Source organism: Haemorhous mexicanus, chromosome 18, assembly GCF_027477595.1.
Source record: "Haemorhous mexicanus isolate bHaeMex1 chromosome 18, bHaeMex1.pri, whole genome shotgun sequence".
NCBI lineage: Eukaryota > Metazoa > Chordata > Aves > Passeriformes > Fringillidae > Haemorhous > Haemorhous mexicanus.
Window position 1 is genome coordinate 15,733,449 of NC_082358.1, and position 14,868 is coordinate 15,748,316.

General features: G+C 38.4%; 1 long non-coding RNA gene across 6 annotated transcripts in view; it reads right to left on the reverse strand.

The window, feature by feature from the left end:
- Positions 1-330: 330 nt before the first annotated feature.
- LOC132335815 (uncharacterized) overlaps positions 331-14,868 on the reverse strand; it is a 48,216-nt gene continuing 33,678 nt past the window's right edge. For 3 of the 6 annotated variants that reach the window (XR_009488738.1, XR_009488734.1, XR_009488735.1), the window contains exon 4: positions 331-3,379. This is a non-coding gene — a long non-coding RNA (uncharacterized LOC132335815). Of the gene's footprint in view, positions 3,380-4,023; positions 4,125-14,868 lie in introns of all 6 variants that reach the window. The other 3 variants (XR_009488737.1, XR_009488736.1, XR_009488739.1) reach the window with 2 other exon arrangements.

The following is a 14,868-nucleotide window of genomic DNA, read 5'->3' on the forward strand; positions in this document are numbered from 1 at the left end:
GTCTTTCCTGTATGTGCCATACAAGAAGGGTTTCTTGCAGCACAGAAATAACTTCATATCATGGCAATGTAGGCATTGTCTGACCTATGAACAGCCTGTACTTCAAATTTAGCAATTTTGCCTCCTTTTCTCTCTGTGTGTACCCCAGAAAGGTTCTTGATGAGAAGCTCTGGATTTCTCCCTTCATCAAGTGAGTTTCCTTTAGTTTGGTTTTTTTATAACCATTAAAAATTGTTGAGAATACTGTTTAGAATTTGCCTTAATAGCTGAGATCAGACTCATCCGAGTCTGGTCTCAAAGTGATGAAGAAAACCCATAGGAAACCACATAGTAGTAGTGAAGTTTTATTCATGAATACTCATAAATTTGTGAAATACATTAAATCTCATGGAAATATCTGTGTAAGCAGCAGTAAGTAAAACACCTGCTGGTTTCAACAGCCTTTTTCAGACATAAAATCAGGCAGGAGAAAAGATTTTATGACAAGTTGCCATGGCTTACAAAACCACAGTCCCATTTACTATGTCTCTATTTGATAAAGGCTCTAGGAAACTTCCCTATTTGCAATTAGTAATGTAATTAAAGCTACAATTTTAGCATACCTGTGCATTAACAATCCATAGAAACTACCTCAGCTGTGCATTTTACTGGCTGATAAACAGCTTTATCCCTCTTTGCATGTGGAGAAATTAAACACAGAGAAGGTAAATTACCATGTCATGATAGAAGAGGACAGAATAAGAGTCATCTTTTCCTCAGATGGAAACTGCTTCTGCTGGGCTAAGCCAGTCTTTCAGAAGGTTGCTCGTGATCAGCAGACAGTCAATGCAAGGCATTTCTCCTCCCAGAATAACCAAATACTAGGTAACCATTAAAGCTGTATAAGTGTTTATCACAGTCAAAAATCTACTTCTGAATTCATGTTTAAGGAAACTCATAAATGGACAGAGTGCCCTCTTCCAAATAATTAGATGTGCCCTCTTCCCTGTTAGACGTGAATCTGAAATTTCCATTGTCAGATTCTAAAAAACGGAAGGGGCAGAATTAAAACTAAAAAATCCCTATCAAGCAAAGAAATCTCCACTATCACTTTACAATTATGCTGCCTATATCTATAGCCGAAAGGACATTGAGAACAGTAGCCCAGCTTTGCAATGCTGTCTGATGTAGTTGGATCCCCTAAAGGGAGAAAAGAAGTAAATATTCAGTTAGCTCCACTGGGATAATTTGGATGTTTTTGTCAGCAGGACATTTCAAAACCCATCCAGCTATACACACCCATAAAATAACGAGCTTTTCAAAAGAGATACAAATAGAACTCAGCTTTTTTATGTAAAGATCCATCAGCCCCTGTAGTGGCGACACAGATTAGTTGGGTGCATTGCCCTGAGCTGGTTCTCCCGGTGCTGTCCTTTGCTGCAGTTGAATGACACTCAAACAGGCAAAATTGCTTCTTGCCTCTGAAAGCCAGAGGAAATGCAGGAAGTCATTCCTAGGCTCTCTCCTAATGAATTTTCCCACTTATTAATATAATAATGAGTAATAAGCAAATGAGTAATAAGCAAATACAGCCTACAGGAAATTGTTCTCAGAAAGAAATCTTTGATCGGTACAACTGAATGAACACTATTAAGGGTGATTATTAAAAATTAATTTCACTGTTCATATATTTTTGCTTGTTATGTCCTTCCCATGATGTTTTGCATAATATGACTCTGGAAATATTACTCTGTTGTTCATCTGGACAGGACACAGGTGATGAACTGCTAGAGAGACTCCTCATAACTACCCTCAAAAGTGTTAAATCTCACTAGTTTTAGACAGACCATAAAAATCTTCAAACGTATTAAGCGCTTTCATGTGTGTCCCAAAACCAATACACACAGTAAACTGTAATCTCTTTAAAACAAAACCCCTCAAGACAGATTTTAAAGACAGGACGACTGTCCATTCCCACTCCTTTCCCCTTTTTACACCAGTATGGCCTAAACATATTCAGAGTGCTATCACCTGTAATGGAAGCTGCTTCTGGTAGTTGCTGAAAAAGGATGTCTTTTCCATACACTTCAATTACATTAAAGTGGCAGGGGTTTGGAATTGTCTAACTATTCAGTTATTGACTGGCCTGTAGACAGGATTTGTTTCTCAATTTAACCTTATATTCCATTACACTCACTACAGTTAGCACTCAGATGGAGTGCATTTTGGAAGATTAACTAAAAGGCAGATGGTAAGGCTATGTGCACAATTTTCTCTCTGACCAATCTCCTACAGTTCATCAGCTCTTGTAATGAAAAAAACTGAGGAAGATAAGAGTCTCTGAAAGAGCAGATTGAAAAGGATTTTAATCACCTGATTTTTTTTTCCTCTTTTCCACAAAACAGTGGAGAGCATGGGACAGCCAAAGGGAAGACTGAGACATTCTTTGTTTCATTTCCTAACTTAAAACACCTAAAAATTATTGCTTCACAAAACTATGTCAGGATGCATTTTTTTCCCCTGGCATTTAAGCCAGCTTCTTCACAGGAGGAATCATCACTTGATATTAAAATTAAAATCACCACTAAAAGATCATTAGCTAATCCTGCAGATGAATCTCATCAACAGGAACTACGAAACTTAAGGCTAATTTTTTTATAATGCATCTCCATTGAAAGCAGTAGAAGTATAGTCAGTATAAGGGGAAGGAGATTTTGGTTCCCTGTATTCAGATCACCCTGTGTACAGCTTCAGTCCTGCAGTAAGCCCTACAGCATGATTTAATGCCCTGCTGGCCTGCTAAATGTGGGTAAAATCCATAATTAAATCTGCCACCATTCCTACTTTGCTGTCTGCTGTTGTTGGTCTTTATATCAAAGACAGGTCAAAGTCTTAATCTGAATTCATCTTGTATGCCTACTAAAGATAATTAAGAAGCCTCAAAACTTACCAGGGTCAGGTTTGATTTCTTCTGAATAATCTCCTGGTGAGAAGCCTTTTACAATTATCTGTTCTGCTGCATTGGGGTTTTTGGAACATTTGGCTAATACATATGATACAAACATATGCATTTTTGGGGCATAACAAAATGCTCAGATAATTTGTTTACTAGAAACAGTTAATGGGATGAGCGGAAGCCTAGTGAGTATGAGAAAGAATGCCGTAAAATAAGCTCTACTATTTAAGAAGTAAAAAGATGAAAACCATTATGCACAAAATCCTTTATCCTGAGCATCCCACAGACTACATGGTGGGTAATACAAAACTGTTGTCCTTCATTGTATATATGAATAGGAACCAGGAATAACAAAAAATGAGATTAAAGGTTGCTCCTAATCTTGTTGAGAAGTGGTGTCAGCTTCTGGCCAAATTTTTTCTTCCATGCAGTCGACTGAGAAAGCTGTGGAATTAGAGCACAGAAAGGATGTGAACAAACACAATGAATCTAAATGTTAAATGGCTGCAAACCCCTGGTCTCATTCTTTAAGAACATTTTTGTTCTTTAATACACAAATCAAAGTCTCAAAATACTGTACTGGTATTTCCCATCTTTACTCCCTTACCCATTAGTCTTTTTTCAGACCCACAAGGTACAATGCATACTGACATTTCGAAGTGCAACCTTTATATAGCAGTAGCTGGCAGGTTCACTCCGAAGTGGCTATACTCAAGTGGGTTTTTTAATCTACTTCTGGCTATGAACTCAGCAATCACAAGGAAGGCAAGTTATTAGAAGATAATAATTCGGAAATGCTCATTCCAAACCAATATTTGGGTAAATATTTAAGCTGACTTAAATAGAATTTTCTGATGAAGAAAGATCACAGCAAATGCTATCATACTTAAGCTTAGATTTTTAGGAGAGACATAAAGGTCATTTATGGTTCAACAATAAACAATTGTTCCTAATAAATTAAAGGAAATGGTTTTGTCTCTTCATATGCAGTCACAGGGATATTTCTATTTCTTAAATAGCAAGGAAAGCATAAGACATTTATTGGCACTGTATGACTACTTAATAGGACTGATGGCATCCAGCTGCACCTTTAGCCGTTCGCTCCAACAGATTTTTCTGCTCTTGACCTGTGCTGATTACGGTCACTTCAGGAAGCAAAACTGAAAGTACAGACCGAATTTATGTGGATCTGTAACAAAAAGGAGTGTTGTTGATCCATCAGGGTATTGTTAAAGAAGTCTAAGGCATTGTCTAAGGAAATAGCCCTTAAATTGTTCTGCTTTTATAACACAAATAATGGATTTATCTCCATTTACGTATTACACCAATGATGGAACAAACATACATATTTGAGTAGTCAGGACCTGTTGGACCAGACAGCCAAGCCACAATGAATTAAGTGTTCCCTTTTTCTCTCAATGGTCAGATAAATAACTGGTATAATAGTCATGGAATGGCCTGCACCAAACCCATAGGGATCCCCACTGAAAATCCCTGCTTCCACAGAGTGGGACAATGGTACAGCTCATGAGTGGGTGGAAGGATTCCATTATTCTCTGTTGCTTGACCAGGAGATGGCAGTGATTCCCTCTGAAGAAATAAGAAAGCTCCAAAAAGACACACAACTGCGTTTAGGAGACAGGGAAGGACATGCAGAAAACAGCCTGCTTGACCTCAGTGAAAAAAATCACATTGCAGATAGCAGAGGGAATACAGCTGAGCTGTTTTTCTTGTTTCTGTGACTATCTTTACCATTTCTTAAGTGTCTAAAAGAAAGAAAAAATCTTGGAGACGCACAGCTCCCAGAGCTTTTGGTTTGGTATTATTTTTAAGCACTATATTTCAAGAAGAGCAGTAAATTTATATCTGTCAGTTAGCAGGTGTATGTTAATATTACTAGTACTTTAGTGTTATTTGTGCAAATATGCTCAGAAGCTTGTACATTAGAAAGAATCTGAAAAAGCAGAAGAGATCACCTTCCCCCTAGGCTCCTCCACAGTGAAACGCTGCATATTCCAGTGCCAGTGCTGTGACTCAGAGCAGGCAGCTTCTCAGCACTGTTCCCTGCCACTGCCCCTTTGTGCTGTGTCCATCTTCCCCCCCTTGCACCTTCCTAGATCCCCCCATTATCCCTAGAGCACATCCTGGGTATGTTCTGTAAATCCTTCCAGCCTCAGGCTTGGCCCCACACTGACAGCATCACTCCTGAGCTGCCCAGGCAGGCTGTGGGTGCCCAGAGACCAGAAGTGTCCAAGGCCAGATTGGATGGGTTTTGGTGCAACTTGGGCTAGCAGAAGGTGTCCCTGCTCATGGCAGGAGGAGTGTTGGAACTGGATCCCTTACAACCCGTAGCATTCTGTAGGAAAAAAAATTGCTTTCCTAAAGGAAATTGTAGGAATTGTGTGGCTGTGTAAACTCTTACTCTCTGGCCTGCAAAATGCATATACACCAAAAAAAAAAAAAAGCTTTTGAAACAGCTTATTTCCTTCTTTTGCTGAAGTTCTAGAAGTACTCTACAGAGGGATTATCCAGGCCAGACTGCTGAAAAATATAGTGAATTTGGTGTGGTTCTTAAAATGTATTAATGCTAACCACATTTCAAAATCATATTTATCCTGGAAGTATGAAAGTTCTAAATTTATTAGACAGATCCAGTTGGGGTTTGTGTGATGCTGCCCCATTAATCTCAATCCAAATGAAATTAGCAGATTTTTACCAAGAATCTGGCAGAATAAGTGGAGTAATATAATTTGCCCATTCAAAGAGTTAATACTTCAAAAGTCATGATGAACATTCCTAGCAAACAGCTCACAGAAGCTCCCATGAGAGAATTTTTTTACATCAAATATTCATTACATCACTGTAAATACACACCACAAGTTAGTCCACAATGTTATGTCAATGAAAGAAAGGGCATGGGTCTTCCTGTAAATTATGTCTTGTGGCTTTTAAAAGACTTCTGCAGGAAAAATTATGTAAGGGCTGTTGGAATAGGGCTTTCTTTGCATATTTGTCATTTGCCTTTCAATAGGTATGTGTGCTGGTTTCAGTGGTCCCTCTGAACCACTTAACTGCTGTCATCTGCATCCCACAGAAAAAGTATTTATCACCGTCTTGTCAGTCTTAACTCTTTCTACCCAGGAAGAACTCCTCCTCAAGCTGTTATTTGGCAGGCTGGCATTAACTACTTCCACATCATGCAATCCTCCATCCTCAGGCAGATATAGTCCAGTCCCTTGGAGGTTATAAGTGTACTCTAGGCTCACACTGAAGCTCTGCAGACAGAACACTCCAAGTTCAATAGCTTTATGTTGGATCACACTGTGGCAAGAAGACATTTTGTAAATAAATGTAGGCATACTCTCTGTGAGATCTAAGCAAGCTGGCTAACTTTATTTCAAGCCAAGAAGCTGAAAAGTCACATTAAAACAGCCTGGAACATTGTGGAGCAAATTTACCTCACCTACAGGTTGGAGGACAGAGATTGCCTTTCAATGAAAAATTCTTGTGCATCTACAAAAGCTAGTCCAGTTTCAGCTAGTTGTGGATGCAGCTGGTCTTCACTGATTCCATTGGCTTAAAAAAAATTGCACTAAAATTTTGGTAACTATCATAGTCTATGCCTAAGGAGAGCAGCAACTTCTCTTTCAGATGTAATATATAAATTAAAAGCAGCCTTTAGTCTCTTAGTGGCTAGAAAATGTATGTTAGTACCAGGTACTGCAGTGCATGTCACTTGGATGGAAGCACACTGCCATGGCATGAAGGAAAACAACATGGAAGAGGTTAGCATTATTTCTCCATTAAGCTTCTACCATCCTGTCTCATAACAATCCAAAGAGAGAAATGACAGACTTTGCGTTAAAATGTGTTTGCTTTATAGTGTTCTGTCATATACACATGAAAAAGTGTTACTTTTAAACATTACTGCACTATTTGAGCAAGAGAAAGGGTGAAGATTTTTGTCCCATGGCCAGTATTTATTCCCACAGTTTGCTTTTTAGTAAGTTCCTTTAAACACTTTTTACATTTTTTGTAAACTTTCTTCCTACACCTTCACTATAGGAGGAAAATTATTATATGATATGATATTTATTAGTTTAGTTTATATTTGTATTGTAGCCAGCTGATACAGCTTTAAAGGTTCATTTCTTCAGTGTCAACTTGCTGGGTTTACCCTCATACAGTCACAAAAATATCAAAGCAAATGCAAGGCTATTTGGCTGAACACACCAAATCATGAGTTAATTGCTTTTAGTAAGATAATAGCTTAGACAGGTGTCACATCACAACTCACATGTATCAGAAACAACATGACTAGCAGGAAAATGAAAAGGTCCAAAAAGCTATTGTCCCTTGCTCTTTTACTGCAAACTAATGTGCATATATATATAGTATATATCAGATGATACCTGGAGAAGGTACATTTTTGATGGGTGTGATTACTATAACTGCAGTAACATGTCTCAGTGACAATAAATCCTGACTGTTTAACCTCAGTCTAATATTTGATCATTAGAAGGATCTACTTCTTTTCAATGTCTCTTTACATTTTTCTTTAAAAGCCCCACATTCTTTCCTTTTGTCTAATAAAACCAAACTGAATTAAATTGTGCTTTGGGCCTGTCATTTTCCAGTACTTTGTAATCTATTAGTTAACAGGCATAATCTCCTCTTTCATTTGTCCTTTACAAAAGCTAGGCCTTTGCAATTTTGGCCAGATACTTGCTGTCTACTTCCTTGATCCTAGTTAGAAATCATATTTGCATCAGCTATATATTCTCAAAAGTTTAAGACAAATACAACCAAACCCCACTAGGGTCAGTGATTCTGTTTCAAACCTATGTCAGGACTTGTAGTCTTGAAAACTAACCTTTTACGTTATCCAGTATAATGACATTCACTTCAATTCACCCAAAAATGATGGCCCACAGAATACAAAAGAGCATGGATTTCCTCACATCTGGAAATCAGAATCATACTCACACTCAACATCAGTTTCCTTCCACCCTAACTTTCAGCTAATGTCATTCTGACCTGAGTGCTGGCATCAGCAGATGTGCTGCCTTGCTTGGTCATTGCAGCTTTTTTCTAGTGGCTTCTAATCTTGTTGGTTGTCAAGTTGCAGGGTAGGAAGAATCTGTCAATACACACAGCTCCAGCTTCCTAAATCACTCTGTAATTCTCATTCCAGTCAATGTCAGAGTAATTGCAGTTTCATATGATCAATGTCCTAGCCCAAGTACAGTCCCCCGTCTGCATAAATATGTCCTGATCTGTCTTTTCATCCAGCCCTGGGAGACCTGAAATTGTTTTCTGTTGTGCTTGTTTTACCATTTCAGTCTTTAGCCTCAAGTTCAAGGTGTCTCTTAGTCGCCATCCATGTGAATGCTATTCTGTTTTCAGCATTATGTCCTTCCTCATTCAGACTGTTTTATCTCCTCCTCTGTTCTCAGTGAGGACTGCCTGTCCTTATACTCTGTATCTGGATAATGTAATATTACAGCCTATTTCCTGAACAGGACACTTTTCAGTTACTCCAATTTCACCAGATTTGTCTCCAAGCAGTGGATGTCCTTGGTCTCCCAGTCTTGTTTGCCATTTCCCTCCCTGCCTCATGCCCTCCAGCACACAAAGTATTCAACTGCTGAACAGTAAGCAGAAGCTAGTTTGTCTCACTCAACATTTTTCATACCTACCTAGTTGGAAGAGGGGGTTGTGCAGTTATTACCTCTGTGAAATAAAAATCTAGGATCCTATATTGGATATGGGTTAGCCCTTGTTTCAACAATAAAGGGTGCTCAGTATAACCTCTAAGAGAGGCAAGGCAAAATAGCGTTATAGAGGAAAAGCTTTCCCATATTTTTAGCCCTTGTAAGCTCCCAGAGGGACAGCTGCAACAGCTCCTACATGGCTTGTAAAAGTGCCCTGTCTCTGTTTCTGGTCAGCAGTTGCTAAAAGCTAGAACAAACATCAAGGCCCCTGTGAAAAATAGGTTCAAAACTCATAGATGCCTGTGGAGATTTTGATTTCACTCAAGTCGTTGTACATCTCAAAGTCAGGCTTTTGCCATTCACTTTGCAATGTAGGTTTTGCAATTTATTTCTAGAGATGTCTGCAATAGTGAAAAGACTGTAATATGTCCTACAGCTGGAGCCATTGCAGTTCATCTCACTCTACCTCTTACTGCCAAGGGGATAGGCATGTAGGCAGAAGACTTCCGATGATTTCAGGAACCCTGGCTGTACTAGTGCTACAACTTTCAACACCAGAGGCCTCTCCTCCTACTCCAGGGAAGCACAACACCTAAGTCACCTACCTTAGTCACAGAAATCCCATAAGGTTTTCCAGCTCACACTCTCACTGTGCACGTTGTTTCATTTTTATTTTACTTGAATACATGAATTGCATATGCATTAGGCCAGCTATGCCAGAAGCATCATCACAGAAACATATTTAATTTGACAGCCTGCTGAAGTGGAACAGCAATGTTACTCATTACTTACTAGGCTGAAAGTCTACCAGAGCAGAGACTTTTAGTGGAAGCTTTCCTCTCCTCTGTGACCTACCAAGAACAGAGGAATTGATAATCTCTGTCTCAGTTCTGAGCAACAGATCACCATGGTAGATTCAAAGTGGATGTAGTCAGGATACAGTAAGGACGCTTTTGGCTCTCAGGATATCCAAATAGGAATAAAAATGCAATTGATTGTCTCCAAGTTCAGTAAAGACCAACTATGCTGGCTGTGTACATTTATTCTCACCCTCATTTACTCTCATTACTTTCTGAACTACCATGGCCTAATTTCTTATCTACCTCAACTGAAATTCCGGAGTAATTTGTAGACTTGCTTTCCCACTCCATATGAGTACCAGGACTGAAACTGTACCAGTGGATTTGCAGAATCCTAACATGCCAAGCAATGAAATAAGTCTTTTCCTTGCTCCTCAGGGAAATGCAGTGGGATTAAAAGGATAATAATTTACCATGTTCTTATTAGGCTAGCAAGCGTAAATTTGTGGAATGGGATCGGGTCTTGGTTGTCAAGGTTTTAGTAAACCTTTACAATACTGCAAAGCTACACAGCCGTTTCTGGGAAGAATAATGCAATACAAAACTGTTTTTCAAAACAAAAAAAGCAAACTTTAAAACCAGGATCTGATGTAAATCTGACAGGCTTCTGTTGGGTGTTACATGAGGGATAAAAATTGCTCTGTTACATTAGCATTGAGTGGATTGCTCATTTTTAAATAGCTATCATAATCTGAAGAACACATGGTCCATTGTTAGTTAATCCTAAAATTGTTAATACTGTGCAATTCATGCTAAAATTAAAATTTGATTTGGCTAATGTATTCAGTTACATCATTATCACCCATTTCAGAATGGAAATTGTTTTTTAAAAAGCCATCTAGCTTCACACAAATCTAAACTGAACTTTTTATTGCACAGGATTTCAGTCATATCCACTCATTCTCATTTCTAGCTAGATACAGCTAAACAGCTTCCATGCCCTCAATAGTGTTTTGGAATCCACAAAAACATTGAAGCAGCTTGTTAGCATATTGATATAACATATTCTTTATATGCCAGCTGAAGTATTGCAAAGTTTGGATCTGTTGTCATGAAGATAGATTGATACTACATAGGATTCCTTACAATTTTACACCATTCTAGCCTGCATTGTCCCTGCTTTCAAGCTAAGTAAAGAGCTATTTCCCCAGCAACTCCAGAACAATTCGTTTTTATCCTTTTACAGTACACAACATCATTACCTCAGTGCCAAAACAACCTTCTGATGGAAAGCCCTTCTAAATGATAAAATTATACATTCAAGAAGTGTAGTTTAGAAAAGTACTACATCCCAAAACTGTTCTCTCTTGTATTCCTAACTTGTATAAGCCAATGAGCTGAGGAGCTCCAATTATAGTAACTATTTTACCACTGGGTATTCATGTCTGTTATGCAAATACTTTCAATAACAGCTCACAGAGAACTTGTACATTCAGCTGCAATCAACTAATCAGGTGTTTGCATTCCCTATTTACATCCACCCATAGTCATGGGGAATGTACATACAACTTACTTAACATCATACTTTTATGCATGTATTTGCCATTTTTAAAAAATCATACTTTTATGCATGTATTTGCCAATTTTTTAAAACTGTGCAATCTATCATAATCAAAAAACTTGGCCACACATATGTATAGTCATACTTAAAAGCAGCACAAGCATTTCTGAATACCAGTTACTGCAATCAAACATTTATGCAGCTGCACACACAATTGAGGCTGTACAAGTGCTGAGCACCATCCTTCTGATTAACTGTGCTCTCTCAGATTTCATGAATACACATGTACCCCAAGACAAATTATCAAAATCTAATTAAAAAATTATAAATCTCCCACTATTTAAGGCTCTCTATAGAGTCTACAAATTGTGATAAAGTAGAGGTTCATCAACATTTTCATTAGGGATTATATTATTCAAATGTCTAAAAGTTAGTAAACCCATAGAAAGTACTTTAGTTATTTGTTTGAATCTTTACTAGTCTCTAACATAAGAACACCATTCCACACATTTGGTTTCATAGACACCCTGGCAGTCTTTTGAAAAAAATAATAAAAGACAGTAATACCTAGGTCTTACACAGTGTTTTCACTAGTAGACCCTAAAGTTCTTCACAAAAGAAGTAAGTCTCTTTATAGTCTTTTGTTTTACCAAGTGAAAATCCAATCTTCAAATGTTTATCCATATTTTGCATGTAAAAGAGGTACATTAGCCATGCAAATTACTATTATTGTAGAGATAACTCAGTTGAAAAATACACCATCTCTGGTTTATTACATTTCTTAGAATTTGTTTCCTGAGGACTGGAAGAAATGGTGAATGTTTGAGTCTTTAAGGACTGCAAAAATGTACCACATGATGCATTCACATTCCCAAGGCTCATGAAAATCAGTAAAAGTCATATATCCGTTGCCAGATTATCATTTCATAGTGCCAGGTAAGAAAAAAACATCAGTCTTTCTTTTCTACAGTACAGAAATAATAACTAATCCTCTTTATTGGATTCATTGTTGCAAAATTTCAACACCTTTATAGTTCATAACTCTAACTTCTATACTCAGAGACCCTGAAAGTGAGATTTATTCATTAAACAAGGAATACAATCAAGACAGAACAACATTTTTTGAAATGTGACCAGATTAACTTCATGGAATAAAAACCAAATGCTTCAAAGAAGACAAGATGTTCAGTAGTTGTCAAGCAGTATTTCAGCTTTTAAGAGAAAAAGCAAACACGCTTTGGGTCCTAGTCTATTTTTACTTATCTGTATGTTTGCCTTGTCTCATTCAAACATATACACACCTTGAAATACATCTCCATCTGCTGAGAACTACAGCATGTTGAAATGGTGCTGTGCTTCCACAATGATTGAATGAACTAACCCAGACCTCAGCTAAAGACTGTCATAATCACACAGGAATGTCTAACTCCAAGTTTCTTCAACCACCTGTTAGACTGATGCAACTTCTCTGATTTAAGAGAAGGTAGTCAGTCGTGAAATTTCCCTCATCTCAGATTAGGCTGAGGGTCACAGTGTATCAACCATGTCAGTTACTCTGATATAAAGCTGCACTTTCCTCCACAACAACAATTTTGACAATAGAAAAGCCCTTCCTTCATGTAGCAAATTATTAATTAGTAGAGAGCAGACATGTCTTACAAATAGTGAAAAATGCAAGACACACCTAGCTTTCCTCTAGTGCTTACCAGTTCCAACGCAGGCGGATGACCAATTCCCGCAGAAACATCCTGAGCCTATCTTCCATGAAGTGAACTGTGCAAGAGATGTCCATGACACTACCTGATGTTTGACATCTGGTTTCCTTCTTAAGAACAAAACTATTTTATGTTCTTAAAATCCCTTCCTTCTTGGTTAAAGGCCTCAAAAAACATGTACACTTATGGCTGCCTTATCAGGAAGGCAATTGTTACATCTGAAGTGTTTTTCTTCATGAGTCCAGTGCAAGGTGTTGAGCAGTGATATTCTGTTCATGAATTTCTCATGCAGTTTGTGGCTCCCTACTCATACCACGGTCAAGAGATTTATGTTGCCTACTTTGAGATAACTCTGTACCTCTGCCATCTTTCCCAGGTTCCCTTCCCTTACAGTATCTCCTGCTTCTCTTGTCCTCAGAAACTCCCAACCAATCCTGTAATGTCCTACCATCACTCACACTGCTGCCCTCTTATTTTTAGAATAGCAAAGACCAAACTTTTCTGTCTTTTCCCTCTTTTGTTGTACTTCCTTGTCAATTTAGTTTTGCTTGCTCCCTCTTTTCAATTACTCTTTCCTCATCCGTGACCCAAAATGCAACAAAGGTCCTATCACACCTGTGATGACTTAGGCAGGTAAAAGGCAGCACAGGCCGTTTGGCCATTGGGGTTGATCACTTCCACTGGGCAGCTGTTCTGTGAGAGATGATGGACACCTCAGCTGCTTGGTGACCAAGGTGGTCAGTCAGCAAGAGCCTGTGTCCTACGTGGTTAGAAATTTGGTTGTACTCTTTCCTGTCAGGCCTCAGGGGCAGCAAGTCATGCAGGCTGCCACTCAATTGTTGTGCCAAAGAAATTGTCCTGCAAAGCACATGCTGCACAAGTCTTTACCAGACCTTCTCACACAGTAACTAGGTGACATATCAATATTTCCTAGGTTTTCACACAGCCTCATCTGTGGCATTCATAATGTTTTTGCATTTCAGCTCCCCTTCTGCCAGAATCATATGTGACGTTATGTTTGATTTTAAAATATGTACATCTTAACTTTGAGAATTTTAAATAGGATCTTTGCACAGCTACAGAGCATATGTTTGCTTCTACTAATTGATATAAACTGTTTTTCTTTTTATAGAGCTCTGTTCAAAATAATTGGATCTAAAGCAGAAAATAAACTGTTTCAAAGTGGAATGGATGACAACAATGTGCTGATTGATCAGCCCATTACCGAGGTGGGATCCCAAGGGAATCTAATGATATCAGTTCTGCTCTGCCAAAATGTGACTCTAAAAGCATGATGCTTAGTTCCCCTGCCTGCACAAATGGCAATATGTATCTACCTATTCTGAAGGCTTGTCCTCAGATTATAGCATTTTTGTATAGGTGATGAAAATTATGAGCCCACATTCACAGGGTTAAAAAGAGCAAGATTATGCTATGAAGAAACGTTAATACTTAGAAAAATATGGATGAAAACTGAATTGCATAGACAAATATGCTTTACAGACAGTTAAATAATACTGCATGGCACAGCTGGAAAGCACAGGCCACCAAATGCAGCAGCAATACTGAATGAATATATAGCTAGAAGAAGGAAACAAAAGCTTGGTAAATTGTGAAAATCTCCACTTGAAACAGACTACATGTTCTTTTATGCAATGAGTCCTTGTAAACCAAGTACTTATTAAATTATTCCTCCGTTCCCATGCCTGCAGCCTTACCCCATCTTCTAAAGCAGGAGCAGCACTGGCATGGACAGTGGAATCAGACATGGAGGGCTGTGCCACATACTCTTGTGCCTCAGTTCCCAGGCAAGCACCTGAATAACCAAAAGGGCCACATGGACTTGCCATAACAAAACAAAACTTCAGGAGAATGGAAGGATATATGTCATTGACAATTTCCAACCAAGCCCCTAAAAGGAAATGAAAAGTATTTCTCCATAACAGATACATCCTTAAAAATGGGATAATCTTTCCTGGGGTAAAACATACTCTAACAAGGGTCCCTGTAGCACTTCTGTGGTGCCACCCAAATCTTGACAAGAGACCACTGTGCTGTATAGCAGTTGCAGTCATTAAGGCTGACAGAGACCCTGTCTCACAGCAGGAGTTATAAGAAACTTTGGAGATGTATTAACAAACGG